We start from the raw sequence: 16,011 nt of genomic DNA, 5'->3' as shown, positions 1-16,011 counted from the left end.
TGGCCAAACCATGCACTTCCCCATGTATACAAACACAAATAGCCTCATGCTAGGCAGCAGGTCACCCTTATCTCCAAATGGAATGTCCTTTTTAGCAGAGATTTATTTTTTAAATTCTTAGTGCCATGAAGTGATTCAGTCTTCAATTTCTAAGAGCAGGTACAGACATTTGAGGAGTCTGTGCTATTCCAAATGGCCGTGGCAGGATGACAAAAGTCCTCTCCACAGGCCCCATTCCTGCCCCCATGTGTGGCAGTGACACACAAAACATTCCAATGTGAAATACTAACAGTAAAACAGTTTGGGGTTGGGGGGTTTTGTTTTGTTTTTTAATTATCATTATTAGGTTCCCTTTGACAGCTAGTGGCTTTCAGCTTAGAGCCTGTACAATTGAAAGTAGTTTACTAGGTTGGAGGTAACGTCAACAACTAAGTTGTTTAGAAGCTGCTGTCTCAATCAAGTCATTGGCATAGTTCCATAGCTTCTGAATTAAAACAAACATCAACAGTATCCTACTATTCACTGGAATCTCTAACATGCTCTGTTTACATTGATAAATGCACTTAAGGAAAAGAAATTAAAGCTCATTTTAAAATTAAAAACATTCCTTGTACAAAAATATTCATAGCAGCCCTGTTTGGGTGGCAAGGAATTGGAAATCAAGTAAATGTCCTCCAATTGGGGAATAGCTTAAGAAACTGTGGTATATGTATGTTATGGAACACTATTTTTCTATTAGAAATCAAGAGGGATAAGAATTCAGGGAAGCCTAGAGGGATTTGCATGAACTGATGCTGAGTGAGATAAGCAGAACCAGAAAAACACTGTACACCCTAACAGCAACACGGGAGTGATGATCAACCTTGATGGACTTGATCATTCCATCAGTGCACCAGGGACAATTTTGGGCTATCTGAAATGGAGAATACCATCTGTATCCAGAGAAAGAATTGTGAACTTTGAACAAAGACCAAAGACTATCACCTTCAATTTAGAGGAAAAAAAAAACTGTTATCTTATTATATAATTTTGCTATCTCTTATACTTAATTTTTCTTCCTTTAAGATATGATCTCTTATCACATTCAACTGAGATCAATGTATACCATGGAAACAATGTAAAGACTAACAGAATTCCTTCTGTGGGGAGTGGGGGGAGGGAAGCAAGAATGGGGGAAATATTGAAAAATTCAAAATAAATAAAATCTTTCTTTAAAAAAATGCTCAAAGAGCTAGGCCCTGAAATCTTTTTTTTTTTTTTTAATTTTTGCAGTGCAAAGGGGTGTCTGAGGTCGGATTTGAACTCAGGTACTTCTGACTACAGGGCCAGTACTCTATCTGCTGCACCACCTAGCCACCCCATAGACCTTGAAATCTTAGTGATGATATCCTCACTGAGATAGTTTTAAATTAGTCTTTTTAAAACAATTAAATAAACCCAAAGAAAGAAAAGGAATAATTCACATTTCAGAACTTTCATTTCATTTAGACTAAGGATAGCAATGAACTTAGTTGCCCCTGGATCATATTTCCCAACTGCTGTCAAATGTTTTAGAATTATAATTTACAAAAACAGACATCTTATTGTCTGATCTTGTTATCTCTTATACTTTTTGTTTCTTCCGTAAGGATATTATTTCTCTCTCATCACACTCAATTTGGATCAATGTACAACGTGGAAACAAAGTAAGGACCGACAGATTGCTTTCCGTGGGGGGGTGGATAAGATTGAGGGGAAAATTGTAAAACTCAAATAAAATCTTTAATAAAAGAAAAAAAAGAATTATAATTTACCATTTTTTTGTAAGGCAATGGGGTTAAGTGGCTTGCCCAAGGCCACATAGCTAGGTAATTATTATGTATCTGAGGCCAGATTTGAACTCAGGTACTCCTGACTCCAGGGCTGGTGCTCTATCCATTGTGTCACCTAGCTGCCCCTAATTTACCATATTTAAAACTGTTAATATCAATCTAGTATGGAATGAGACTTTTTTTTGAATTTTTTAAATTCTTTTTTATTGATATTTTATTTTTCTAAACACATGCTATGAACGTTTTTCAACATTTATCCATATGCTTAGGTATGTTTTTAAAATTTTATTTATTTTCATCCATTTGTACATGCATATTTCCAAATTACAAAATTTCTCTCCATCCTCCCTTCCCACCCCCTTCCCCTCATCAGGGAACAATCAGGTTATCATTTTACATACATATTTTGTTAAACATATTTATAAATTGGTAATTTTTAGCATGAGGAATTAAAATTAAGGGAAAGAGATAGATAAGAGATAATTTTTATACAGCATTCATCAGATTCAGGATGGTTGCTTTTTTCCTGTGTGTTTTGTTTTGTTTTGTTTTTCTTCCTCTGGTTGGGGATAATATAGTCAAATACAGTTGTTCTACCTCTCTGGACTGTAGAGAAGAGTTGCTTCCATCAAGGTTGTTGTTCATGTGTACATTGTTAATGTGTACGTTGTTCTCTTGGCTCTACTCCCTTCACTTAGCATCAGATTCTTTTAAGTCATTCCATGCTTCTCTAGAATCTGACCATTTATGGTTTCTTATAGAATAATAATATTCCATAGTATTCATGTACCATAACTTGTTCAGTCATTCCCCAATTGATGGGTATGCCCTCAATTTCCAATTCTTTGCCACTACAAAAAGAGCTGCTACAAATATTTTGGAACATGTGGGACTTTTCCCATTTTTTGGTTTCTTCCGGTTATATGCCTAGAACTGGAGTTTCTGGGGTCAAAGGGTATGAACAGTTTTATTGCTCTTTGGGCATATTTCCATATTGCTCTCCAGAAAGGTTGGATCCTTTCACCACTCCACCAGTAATGCATCAGTGTCCTAATCCATCCACAACCTCTCCAACATTGATCATCTTCCCTTTTTCTCATCTGATCTAATCTGATAGGTGTGAGATGATACCTCATTATTGTTTTAATTTGTATTTCTCTAATCAATAGTGATTTGGAGAATTTTTTCATGATTTTATATATATATATATATATATATATAAATCTCTTTAATTTCTTAATTTGAAAACTGTCTCTTCATATCCTTTGACATTTATCAGTTGGGGAACTGACTTGTGATTTTGTAAATTTGACCAGTTCTCTATTTATTTACTTATTTGTTTGTTTATTTATTTATTTTAGGGTTTTTTTTTTGCAAGGCAAATGGGTTAAGTGGCTTGCCCAAGGCCACACAGCTAGTTAATTATTAAGTGTCTGAGACTGGATTTGAACCCAGGTACTCCTAACTCCAGGGCCAGTGCTTTATCCACTGTGCCACCTAGCTGCCCCTCTCTATGTATTTTAGAAATGACACCTTTATCAGAATTCCTGGTTATGAAGATCATTTACCAGCTTTCTGCCTTTCTTGTTTTTATTAGTGCAATAACTTTTCAATTTAATATGGTCAAAATCATTCATTTTTGCAGTTTATAATATATTTGAATTCTTGTTTGGTCATAAATTTATCCCTTTTCCATAGATTAGATAGATAAGTTTTTGGTCTATAAATTTATCTATGGTATTGTTCCTTAGGTCTAAATCCTTTACCCATTTTGACCTTATTTTGGTATAGAGTGTGAGAAATGGATCTATGCCTAGTTTTTGCCATATTATTTTTTCAGTTTTCCCAACAATTTTTGCCAAATAGTGAGTTCTTATCCCAGAAGCTGATGTCTTTGGTTCTGACATTTTTAAAATTTAAAAAGATGATTTAAATTTTTTCAGTGGAGTTGTTTCATAATTTGCATCCAAATTCTAAATTTCCACAATATAACTTTCAAATCAAAACATTTTTTATTGTTTTTTGAATTTTACAAATTTCCCCAATCTCATTTCCCTCATCCCATCCCCCGCAGAAGGCAGTCTGATAGTTTTTACATAGTTCCCATGGTATTCATTGATCAAAATTGAATGTGCTGATTCCTTCTCAAGATGACGGCATGAAGGTAGCATTTCCAGGGAACTCTGATCCCCCAAACCCTCCAAAAAATGAACAAAGGAGGGCTCTAGCCAAAATTTAGAGGGGTGGAACCCACAGAAAGACTGAGTGATACATTTTCCCAGTCCAAGACAACTTAGAAGTTCCACTGGAAAGGTGTGTTTTGCCAGGCCTGGGGGTTGGGAAAAAAGCCATGGCACAGCCCAGGGCAACCCAGCCCAATCGCAGCCAGCCCAGAGATCACTGGCAACAGCTTGAAGGGGCAGGGAGAGAACTCTGCTGCACCTGGGTGAGTGTGGAGTGAGGAGCAACGGGAATCGAGAATCGGGAGAAAGCAGCCTGCACCCCCAGAGATGGTAAGGGAAGTCTGCAGAGATTTCTCTGCTCTCCCATGGGTAGGACTTTCCTGTTTGCCTACACTCAGATATTGCAGTTTAGGCTTCCATACTAAATAACCAAGCTGGATCTCTCCTTATAGCCCAGGGGCAGAGGGGAAATACTGGGCCATCTACATATCAAAGCACAGGTAAGAGAGCATAAGACCTTGGAGGAACAAAGGTCCCAGTGGAGTGCCCCCCCCCCCAAAAAAAAAAACCAAATCCAAAGCCTTGGAAGTGCTGTAAATTAGTCTTGGGCTGAGGAAATGAGTAAACAACAGAAAAAAGAAGAATCTGACCATACAGAATTACCTTAGTCTCATGGAAGATCAAAACACATACTCAGATGATGACAAAATCGAAGCTTCTGTATACAAAACCTCCAAGAGAAATAGGAAATGGGCTCAGACTATGGATGAACTCAAAAAGGACTTTGAAAAGCAATTAAGGGAGGTGGAGGAAAAATTGGGAGGAGAAATGAGAGCATGAGAAAAATCATGAAAACCAAATCAAAAGTTTGGTGAAAGATATACAAAAAAAACTGAAGAAAATAATATGTTAAAAACCAGTTTAGGCCTAATGGAAAAAGCAAAACAAAAGGCAAATGAGGAGAAGAATGCCTGAAAAAAGCAGAATTGGCCAGCTGGAAAAGGAGATAAAAAAGCTCTCTGAAGAAAATAACTCCTTCAAATGCAAAATGGAACTAAAGGAAGCTAACTTTTCAAGAAAGCAGGAAGAAATAAAACTTTTCCAAAAAAGCCAAAAATTAGAAGAAAATGTGAAATATCTCATTGGAAAAACAATTGACCTTGAAAACAGATCCAGAAAAAATAATTTAAAAATTATTGGGCTATCTGAAAGCCACGATCAAGAGAAGAGCCTAGAGTTCATTTTTCAAGAAATAATACAGCAAAGTTGCCCTGAGATCCTAGAAGCCGAGAGTAAAATAGAAATCAAAGGAATTCATCAGTCATTTCTTGAAAGAGACCCCAAAGAAAACCTTCCAGGAATATTATAGCCAAATTCCAAAACTCCTAAGTCAAAGAGAAAATTCTAAAAGCTACCAAAAACAAACAATTCAACTATCGAGGCTCCATAGTCAGGATTACACAGGACCTGGCAGCATCTACATTAAGGGCTCATAGGAATTGGAATATGATATTCTGGAATGCAAAAGATCTTGGTTTACAACCGAGAATCAACTACCCAGCAAAACTGAACATCCTCTTTCAAGGGGAAAAGATGGACTTTCAATGAAACAGGGGACTTTCAAACTTTCCTATTGAAACAACCAGAGCTGAACAGAAAGTTTGATTTCCAAGTACAGAACTTTGGTGAACCATAGAGGGAGTGGAAGAGAGGGACTAACTATGAGGAACTTGGATGGGATAAGAGGGAATGGGGGAGGGAAGGGGGAATAGGTAGTAGAAGAGAGGGAAGATTGTGGGAGAAGATACTCAAATAAAACATACTTTTGAGCAGGGACAGGATATAAGGAGAGAGAGAGAATAAAATAAATGAGAGTGGGAAAGGAATAGAGTGGAGGGAAATACAGCTAGTAATAGCAACTGTGGGGAAAATATTGAAACAACTTCTCTGGTGAATTTATGATAAAGAAGGCAACTCACCCAGAGACAGAGCCATTGGAATCTGAACACAGACTGAAATACATTTTTTTCTCTCTCTTACTATTCTTGAGATTTCTCATCTTCTGGGGGGGGGGCTTTATGTTTACTCTTATAACAGGATTATTGTAATAATATAAAATAAATAAACCAAGATTGATCATCAACCCCATTCAACAGAATATTTTACAGAAAATAATCCTTAATTTGTAACATTAAAATACTCAATCAAAACATAAATAATTCTATTATTCTGAGTATTATTATTATTTTTTTGAAACAAAATGTATATATTTAATTAACATTTATTAAGGTACTTTGCTAGGCTCTGGGGAATACACTGATAAAAATGAATCTACCCTAAAGTAGCTCAAATTTACACATGTGAAAATATCACATGATAATTTCAATACAAGAAATGATACAAGAAAACATAGAATGAGCTGATTAAGTGATAGACATAGTAAGTTCTAATGCATTCAGAAGGAGCTATAGAATATTAGAGCTAGAAAGAACCTTAGGACATAGAATGAATAGACTACAACAGTCTTTGTAACCCATGAGTTTCAATCACTTCTTTTTTTTTAAATTTTTTTTATTCTCATTTTGTACAAATTTTTTTTACATTAATAAAATATTCTTGTTTACAAGTAAACAAAATACCCCTCCCCCCATGAATACAGATAGACTTGCTTGGGCGAAAAAAGTAAAGGGGAGAGAAAAAAATTAAAATAAAAAAATAGTAATAATTGTAGGTATGGCCAGGTGGAGCAATGGATGAAGCACCAGCCCTGGAGCCACGAGCACCCGAGTCCATATCCAGCCTCGTAAACCCAACAATCACCCAGCCATATGACATGCAAGCCACCTGATCCCCAATGCCCTGCAAAAACCAAAAAGAAGAAAAAAAAAGACCCAAAATAAAATAAAATAGTAATAATAGTAGGGGTGTCTGGGTGGCAGACAGAGCATTGGCCCTTGAGCCAGGAGCACCTGGGTCCAAATCAGGCCCCAGACACCCAAAGATCACCCTGCTATGTGGCCCCAGGCAGGCCACCCAGCCCCACTTGCCCTGCATCCTCCCCCAAATAATAATAACAAAAAATGTGCTTCAGTCTTTGTTCCAACACCAACAACTCTGTCACGGGTGGATCACATTCTTTATGATAAGTCCATCACAAAAGTTACTTCCATATTTTTCCAACATTGCCATTGCTGATCGCGACTCCCTCCTTTCTTATTTCTCCACTACCATGTACTATATTGTCTCTCTTCTTTCACTCTGACTCTGCTGTAGGGTCGCTGAGTGGCGCAGCAGACAGATCCCTGGTCCTGGGGCCAAGAAGCCCTGAGCCCCCATACCACCCCTTAGGCCCAGAATCCACCTGGCCCTATGGTCCTGGGCAGGCCTTCCAATCCCAGCCCCTTGCAAGAAGTAAAAAAGAAAATGTGTTATATCTGACCACTCTCCCCCCATGGTCCATCCTCTCCTCCTTTATTCACATCCCCACCCCTTCCCCCTGCTCCCCCTCCTTCTTACTCCAGATGTCTATACCCCATTGAGTATATTTGCTGTTTCCTCTGCTAGCCATCTCTGATGAGAGCAAAGGTTCCCTCATTCCCCCTTGCCTCCCCCCTTCCATATCATTGCAATAGCTCATTGTAATAAAAAAAAATCTTTTTATGTGAAATATCTTGGACTATTCCCCCTCTCCTTTTTCTTTCTCCCATTCCATTTCCCTTTTTTTCTATTGACTCCATTTTTACACTATATTTTATCTTCGAATTCAGCTTTCTCCTGTGCTTCAACTATAAAAGCTCCCTCTACCTGCTCTGAGAAGGTTCATATGAATATTATCAGTATCATTTTTCTATACATGCAGTTCATCCTCATTAAGTCCCTCATATTTCCCCCCTCTCCTCCAATCTCCATGCTTCACCTGAGTCCTGTATCTGAAGATCAAACCTTCTGTTCAGCGCTGGCCATTCCAACAGGAACATTAGAAATTCCCCTGGTTCATTGAAAGTCCATCTTTTTCCCTGGAAGAGGACATTCAGCCTTGCTGGGTAGTTCATTCTTGACTGCATTCTAAGCTCTTTTGCCTTCCGGTATATTATATTCCAAGCCCTACTAACTTCCAGTGTAGTTGCTGCTAAGTCCTGTGTGATCCTGACTGCAGCTCCACAATATTTGAACTGTGTCCTTCTGGCTGTTTGTAATATTTTCTCTTTGACTTGGGAGTTCTGGAACTTGGCTATAATATTCCTAGGGGTTGGTTTTTTTGGGATCTCTTTCTCAGGGGGCATTGGTGGATTCTCTCCATTTCTATTTTGCCCTCTGCTTCTAGAATATCAGGACAATTTTCCTGTAGTAATTCTTTGAAAATGATGTCTAGGCTCTTTTCTTGATCATGACTTTCAGGTATTGCAATAATTTTTAAATATCTTCCTAAGTCTGTTTTCCATATCAGTTGTTTTTTCAATGAGATATTTCACATTTTCTTCTAATTTTTCATTTTTTTGGTTTTGAAGTATTGATTCCTGATTTCTGGTAAATTCATCAATCTCCCTGAATTCTATTCTTTGTCTGAAGGATTTGTTCTCCTCAGAGAGTTTTCTTATCTCTTTTTCCATCTGACCAATTTTGCTTTTTAAAGCATTCTTCTCCTCCATAACTTTTTGAACTGTTTTATCCATTTGACCTAAGCTGGTTTTTAGCATGCTATTTTCTTCAGCATTTTTTTTTTTTGGATTTCCTTGACTAAGCTGCTGACTTCATTTTCATGTTTTTCCTGCATCTCTCTCCTTTCTTTTCCCAGTTTTTCTTCCAACTCCCTCATTTGGTTTTCAAAGTCTTTTTTGAGCTCTGTCATAGCCTGAGCCCAATTTCTGTTTTTCTTGGAGTCTTTAGATGCAGGAGCTTGTGCTTCCTCATCTTCAGACCGAGTATTTTGATCCTTCTTGGGCTCATTTGCAAAATATTTCTCAATAGTCTTCCTCTTATTTCTCTTCTTGCTCATTTTCCCAGCCTGGGCCTGGTTTTGGGGTGCTTCCTGAGCTTTTGGGACACTCCCACAAGGGTCTCAGCATGTGAGGCTCTGTCCTCCCTCCTGGTCTGTGAATGACCATAAGCACCCCCCTCTGCCAAGGGGCCGAGGTGGGGGGACCCCATTGTTCTATGGGGGGGTCTAGACTGGGGTCAGGATCTGAATGTGGTCAGAGCCCCAGAGTCCTGTTCCAGGGGCAGAGGACAAAGCTCAGCAGTCTCTCTTCATTCCCCTCCCTCAGCAAAATGGGCTCATGCCCTGGGGGCTCCTGCTTACCCGCTCCACCTGCTTCTGTTTCCTGGTCTGGGCTGCAGAAAGACCAAGCTGTTTCCTGTGTGCCCTGAGGGCTGGGCTCCACTCCCTCTGGCAGAGGTCCCCCGCTGTTCCCCTACTTTGTGCCCGGTGCTCCCCGGGGTGCAGCTCAGGAGACTCCCCCGCTGCTGTGAGCTGCGGCTCCCAGTGCCCTGGGGCTGCCTCTGGGAGGCTGAAGTTTTTTCGCTCTGGCGGGCCACCCCTCCGGCGGGCCCCCCTCCGACCCGGGGAGCAGAGCCTTTCTGCCATTATTATTTTTATTTTAGTTTTTTTCAAGGCAAATGGGGTTAAGTGGCTTGCCCAAGGCCACACAGCTAGGTAATTATTAAGTGTCTGAGACTGGATTTGAACCCAGGTACTCCTGACTCCAGGGCCAGTGCTTTAACCATTGCACCACCTAGCCTCCCCAGTATTATTTTCTTAAAGCAAACTTTGTTTTTTTTTAGAAATTTGAGGTAAGTTGAGAGAGAGAGAGAGAGCTGAGGGAAGAGAGAGAGAATTGCACAGCCAAGCAAAGATTAAGAAATGAATGGGCCATGAGGGCTTGACCCAAACTTAGAACTAGGAATAGGAAAAAGAGACTTTCCTCAAAATCCCAATTTCTAGAATAACCCATGGTGCTTAAATTGTGGCTTTTAAGAGAGAAATTCTATTTTTTCCCCTGCTTTTACAGCTGAAGGAAAAAACCCAACATAGAAGGGGGCCAGAAGTCACTTCCCTGACAAAGAAAACTCTAGTACTGGTTAATAGCACAGATACTAGTAATAAGCAGAGCAACAAATAAACCATATAACCACAAAAAAGGGAGGGTTACCCAAATTCCAATTCTTGGTTACACATTATTAAGAATACAGCTATGTGGTACAGTGGATAGAGCACTGGGTCTTGAATCAGAAAGACCAGAGTTCAAGTCTCACCTCAGATATTTCTAGGTATTTGATCCTGGGTGAGTCACTTAACCTTGTTTGTCTCAGTTTCCTCATCTGTAAAATGAGCTGGACAAGGAAATGAGGAACCATTCCAGTATTTTTCCCAAGATTACTCCAAATGGGGTCATTCAGTCATGATTAAACAAGAACAAAGGTTTGTACAGTCTTACTTAGTTTGGCTAACATGGAGGGATCCTTGATGGATCATTAGAGCATGGTCAAAGGCTCTAACATTAGAGGCTACTATATCCCTCAGCACATGAGTTAGGGAAGTCTCCTTTATTGGCCACCTGTGTTCAGTATCTAACCTAAAGGTCTCTTCAACCCTCCTATGAGGATAGAGTTTTGATTAACTCTTTTTTTTGAGGTTTTTTTTTTTTTTGCGAGGCAAATGGGGTTTAGTAACTTGCCCAAGGCCACACAGCTAGGTAATTATTAAGTGTCTGAGACTGGATTTGAATTCAGGTACTCCTGACTCCAGGGCCAGTGCTTTATCCACTGCACCACCTAGCCACCCCCCTTGATTAACTCCAATTATCTTTAAAATTGACAACATTGAGTTGGTCTTTCCTAGCACTTTTCTTTTCAGCCATTTTTTTTGTTCTTCTGCTCTTTGCTGCTCCCTCTATTCTAGAGGGTGAGAACCCAGTTCCAAGTCTGAACTCTCTTTTGTTTGTTTATTTATTTATTTATCGTTTCTGTTAATAAGATCTAGTTTATTCAAGTTCTCTTAAAATATTTTACAATGGAAATTATCAGACATGTTCTGTATTATGTGTTCTGTATTATGTGCCTTGCTTTGCCCAAGAACAACTCAAAACACCATAAAATGCCATTTGCTATCTTTAAAATTGTGTGTCTGATGGACAGCTGACAATTTCACCTTTCATTCAGATCCTAAGATAAATGAAATCACTAGATCCATTCATCCAACAGGTATTAGTGATGGGTAGTCAATAAAGGCATGGACAATGGTCATGATGGAACAGTTCAGTAATGCTTTCAAAATAGGGATGGCTCATTTAAAAGTTCCAAGACACGACACTGGTAGAAAACACTGGTAACCAACGCACAGATTCTCAGTTTCGGCCACAATCTCCTTGTGACCGAAATGCCCCTGACCACTGGCACGTTTCTGGCCTGTGATTAGAATGTCCTTTTGAGTAAACAGTGCTAGCAGGGGTGGGCTGCAGCCTGTCAGTCATAGTGGGTGGCAGTGTAAAAGATGATCCAGACAAGCATAAACAATACAAAAGACGTCATAAAACCTTCTTTGGTGAGTTCCCACGTCCCACCATAATCTTCTTCATCAATTTGCTGGAAGCTGCTGAAGTAGAGGGACAAGATTCCAGCAGGCAGAATACTGCTATTCCCAGGAAGCACCACTCTCCAAATGGCGCCCAGAACAACTGCAATGATCTGTCGGAACCGGTAGATCTCATCTAAAAACTCATCCTTGTCCTCCCAGGGCGCGGGGCTCCGCAGCGCTCTGCTCCAGCCTAGCCCTTCGGGGCGCCGTTGTCCTCCCCCGTCCGTGGCTCTGCGCGACCGCTGGGCCGGGCCTGGAGCCAGGGAGCCTCCCTCTCCGGGGTCTCGCGCCCCGCCCGCCCTGGCCGGCCGGCTCCCACTCCGGCCACCCTTCCCTGTACTCTCTTTTAGAGCGAGTTCCCTTATTTCTCAAGGTTTCAGGCCAGACTGGCTGACTATACCATCTTGCCTATAAACCTGGCCCCAAGGGTGCCATAGCTTGAATTTTCAATTCCGTCCTTCCCATCTCATTGGTTCAGTTCACAGTTCCTTCACCATGAATGTCCTGGGAACTGAGAACTGAAGTTTATAAATGCTTTTAAATGCATTTAATAAAATATGTAGAATTACAAAGAAAATTAATTATATTGAAATAGTTATCAAAATATTTTTAAAGTATTTTTTCCAATTACATGTAAAAACAATTTTAACAGTTTTTTTTAAAAATTTTGAAATCCAAACTCTCTTCTTCCCTCCCTTCCTTCCCCCCATCCCTGAGAAGGTAAGCAATTTATCAAAAAAAAAATTTTTAAGTGAGCTAAACCATGGAAATCTATCTAGGGACCTAAGGGACCTCAGGACACTAGGAGTATCCACTGGAAGCTCTACTCAGCGCAATGTCTGTGGATGAGACAAATAGAGGCATCTCAGAAAGACTTACTAGTAAATAATAATAATAAACAGATGTCATTTTCCCTTTGATTCCCTCTATGAATTTCATTGAACTATACATCATCCTGTTCATTCTTTGAGCCTCGTGAACATGTACTTATAAGGACAGTTGATGAAAACACTCTGGGTCATGTCAAAGAATGGATTTCCTAGATTATCCTGAAAGTAGGGGCAATGAACTGAAAAAAGGAGAACTCTAAGGTCTATTATCTCATTGGGAGTATCAAAGAATTACAATCAAGCAGGGTTCTTTGGAGGGTGAGCTTGTACAAGAGAAGGAAAGCAACAAGCATTAAGGACCTACTTTTTGTCAGGCACTCTGCTGTTTAACAAGTATTTCATTTGATTTTATCCTTGCAAACTTGGGAGCTAAATGCTATTATTACCCCATTTTACAGGTGAGGAAACTGAGGGGATAGAGGTTAAGTGACTTGTCCAAGGTCACATAAGTAGAAAATGCTCAAGGTCAAGTTTGAACTCAGATTTTTCTGACTCCCAGTCCAGGTCTGTGTGTTTGAAATCTCTAGTACATGTGAAAAAGTTATAAAATATAATGAACTCCAAAGAACAGGAGTAGGTGGTGAATGTCATCAAGGAATTGTATAAAATTGTATTGTATAAAAATTGTATAAAATGGAGAAATCAACAAGTTTCATGATACTTAGAGTGCTGGATACTTAGATACTTAGGGGATACTTAGAGTGCTGGAGCCTTCATCATGTTGGAAAAAAAGCAGGGAAAACTTTCAGGACACTCAATGAATCTCCCTTCCCAACTTCATCATCACATCCCACCCTTCCCATTGTATTCTTTGGGGAGAATATGAATTAGGGTTACATTGGTTAGGCAGGCATGGCTAGGTTGAGGTTTGCAGCCTTGGAGGGAACTCCCAAATCATTGGGATCATGGATCCATTTAAGCTGCGGGGAAGTGTGATTATAGGGAAAAGTAGGATTGTGATGAGCAATGAGCAGTCATTCAGAGATTAGATAACAAATTTGTAGTGCACAACCTCAAAACTGTTGAGTGATTTCCTTATTCAACACATGAGTAGAAGTAGAAGTAGTCAGGGTTATCTAGGATTGCAGTTTGGCAAGGGCAAAACTGTGAAATTACAAAGGGCCAGATAAGAGTGTAAAGCTGAAGTTGAAGGGGTTAATTGTAGCTTGTGATTTTAAAAGGAGGAAAGAGATCAGAACAGTTTTGCACTGGGGAGAGAGGAAAAGTATCTGGAAGTTGCCTTTAGGATTAGGATTGTCTTCAGAGGACCAAAGCACAAGGAGAGATAGAAATATAAAATGAATTCTACATATATATGTATATATATGTATGTATGTGTGTGTGTGTGTGTGTGTGTGTGTGTGTACTTATGCATTTGAAAGAGTCCAGGGTCCCTTTTGCTTTCTGAGTAAAAATAATGTCCCTAAGTGTCATCATTAAGACTTGCCTTTCAGCTCTTTACAGGGCTACAGTCCAGGAACTAACTAGAATGTGTCTTTCAGGGTCAGGAAAAGATTGTCTTGTTTGTCAGGACAGCTGAGAAACTGAGTAGCCAGCAGAACAGAATGGCAAATGTGTATACCCTTGTCTTTTATATTTTTATTTTATCCCTGATGGCTTGTATATTTTTTCAATAAATTCTATAGTGTTTAGATTTTTAGAAAAACACAGTTGTATTTTCTGTTCCTTGAAATCCAGAATCAGACTAACTTACCAACTGATTTACAAATCAATCTTATAGTGTCAATAGCCTAAGCTATTGGTTTTTGATATACTGTGGACTTTCTAAAAAAGACCCTAAAGCACAAAAGTAACAATAAATTTCAAGCTGGGGGCAGCTAGGTGGAGCAGTGGATAGAGCAACTGGTCTGGAGTAAGGAGTACCTGAGTTCAAATCTGGCTTCAGACACTTAATAATTACCTAGCTGTGTGGCCTTGGGCAAGCCATTTAACCCTATTGCCTTGCAAAAACCTAAAATAAATAAATAAATAAACAAATAAATAAATTTCAAGTTCTCTCCAAAACTGACCCCTCCAGAGTTCTTCCTGTGTCTACTGTTCAGAACTTGGTGTGGCTGAGTTTAATTTGGGACAGTTGAAAAGACCTTATTCCTATCCTTATCCTTTTTCCTTATCCCTATCCCTCACCCCTTTGTTTTCCCTAGTCCTAAGCTTTGCCAAAGGAAACTTATTATATGGTTCCTGGATGTTTGGTATGAACTTGGGCAACTTTTCTCTATGGTTCTGATTGAAATGGGGTCATGCAGCATGCTTAGATTTGTCCTTCCTGGTAGTTGGTACAAAACATGTGTAAGTATTCTCTTACAGTTTCCAGTTCACTCTGGAATCTTTCAGGGTTGATGGGAGAAAGGGCATTAGAAGAACCTAATCATAAGCAGGGTCTTGTAATATGTAAACCTCTTAATTGGCTGTAGAACTGGATGAATTGATAACCCAGAAGACCTTTTTTTTTTAAAACTGTTCAAGTAAACAATTACTTTACTAAGGTGAGGAATTGGGGGTGTTTGGGCTCCACAAGAATGTGAAGGGAGATTGTTAGTTTATATTACAAAGTCTGTCTGTATTGTTGCTTATGGGCAGGTTTGTGAGTTAAGACAAAAGATTTAGCCTCAACCTGAGATTAGGTCAGGTCTGTCCCACCTAGTTCTGGGTTAACCTAGGGTCTGGGTCCTTCTTTGCACATGATCAAGGAGGTAGCTCTTCTTGCTCTTTAGTATAAAGAGCAGGGCAGGAAAAATATATGGGGGCAAATATATCAATTCAGTTTGTGACCCCAGCCAATGATTAGCACGAAGGGGCAGGAACAACCCTTTCCAAGTGCAAATAACACCTAGCATTTCAGGGATTCAGTGCCCCTCTCCCCTTGAGAGAGGTGTGCCTTTTATTAAGATGTCTCAATAAAAAAAAAATTTTAATCAGTCTGGACTAAGTATTCACGAGCCATTTATAACACTAAGTAAAACAGCTGAGCACAGTTGTCTTTGTTATTGTTCAGTCTACATGTGTTCTGGTCTTCATGACCCCATTTGAGGTTTTCTTGGCAAAGATATTGGACTATTGTCAGTTCCTTCTCCAAGCTCATTTTACAGATGAGGAACTAAGGTAAACAGGGTTAAGTGACTTGTCCAGAATCACACAACTTAGCAAGTATCTGAGATGGAATTTGAACTCTTTTAAAGATGAGTCTTCCTGATTCCAATCCCAGTGCTCCAGCTGTCTTTAGTCTACCAGTAAATATGCTCACTGACTTGCCTTCCCTCACCTAAAGAAGCACACATTCTCGATCCCGTGGTCTGAGAAGACCAAATCCAATAAATAGGGTGGGTCTGAGGACTCACATATGAGAGAAGTTCATTGGAGCTGCATCTGCTTCATAGTATCCCGGCTTACAACATCAGACTTTCCTGACTTTGAGACCATATCTCTATTTACTATGCCAATAATTTGTTTGGATATAGCAGCATATAGGCATACACAATTTAAAAAGAAATTAAACAATTGAAAACTACTGTCTTATCTACTGCCCTTGCTGA

The sequence above is a fragment of the Macrotis lagotis genome, chromosome X, assembly GCF_037893015.1.
Source record: "Macrotis lagotis isolate mMagLag1 chromosome X, bilby.v1.9.chrom.fasta, whole genome shotgun sequence".
NCBI classification, from domain to species: Eukaryota; Metazoa; Chordata; class Mammalia; order Peramelemorphia; family Peramelidae; genus Macrotis; species Macrotis lagotis.
This window is presented reverse-complemented; position numbering follows the sequence as displayed.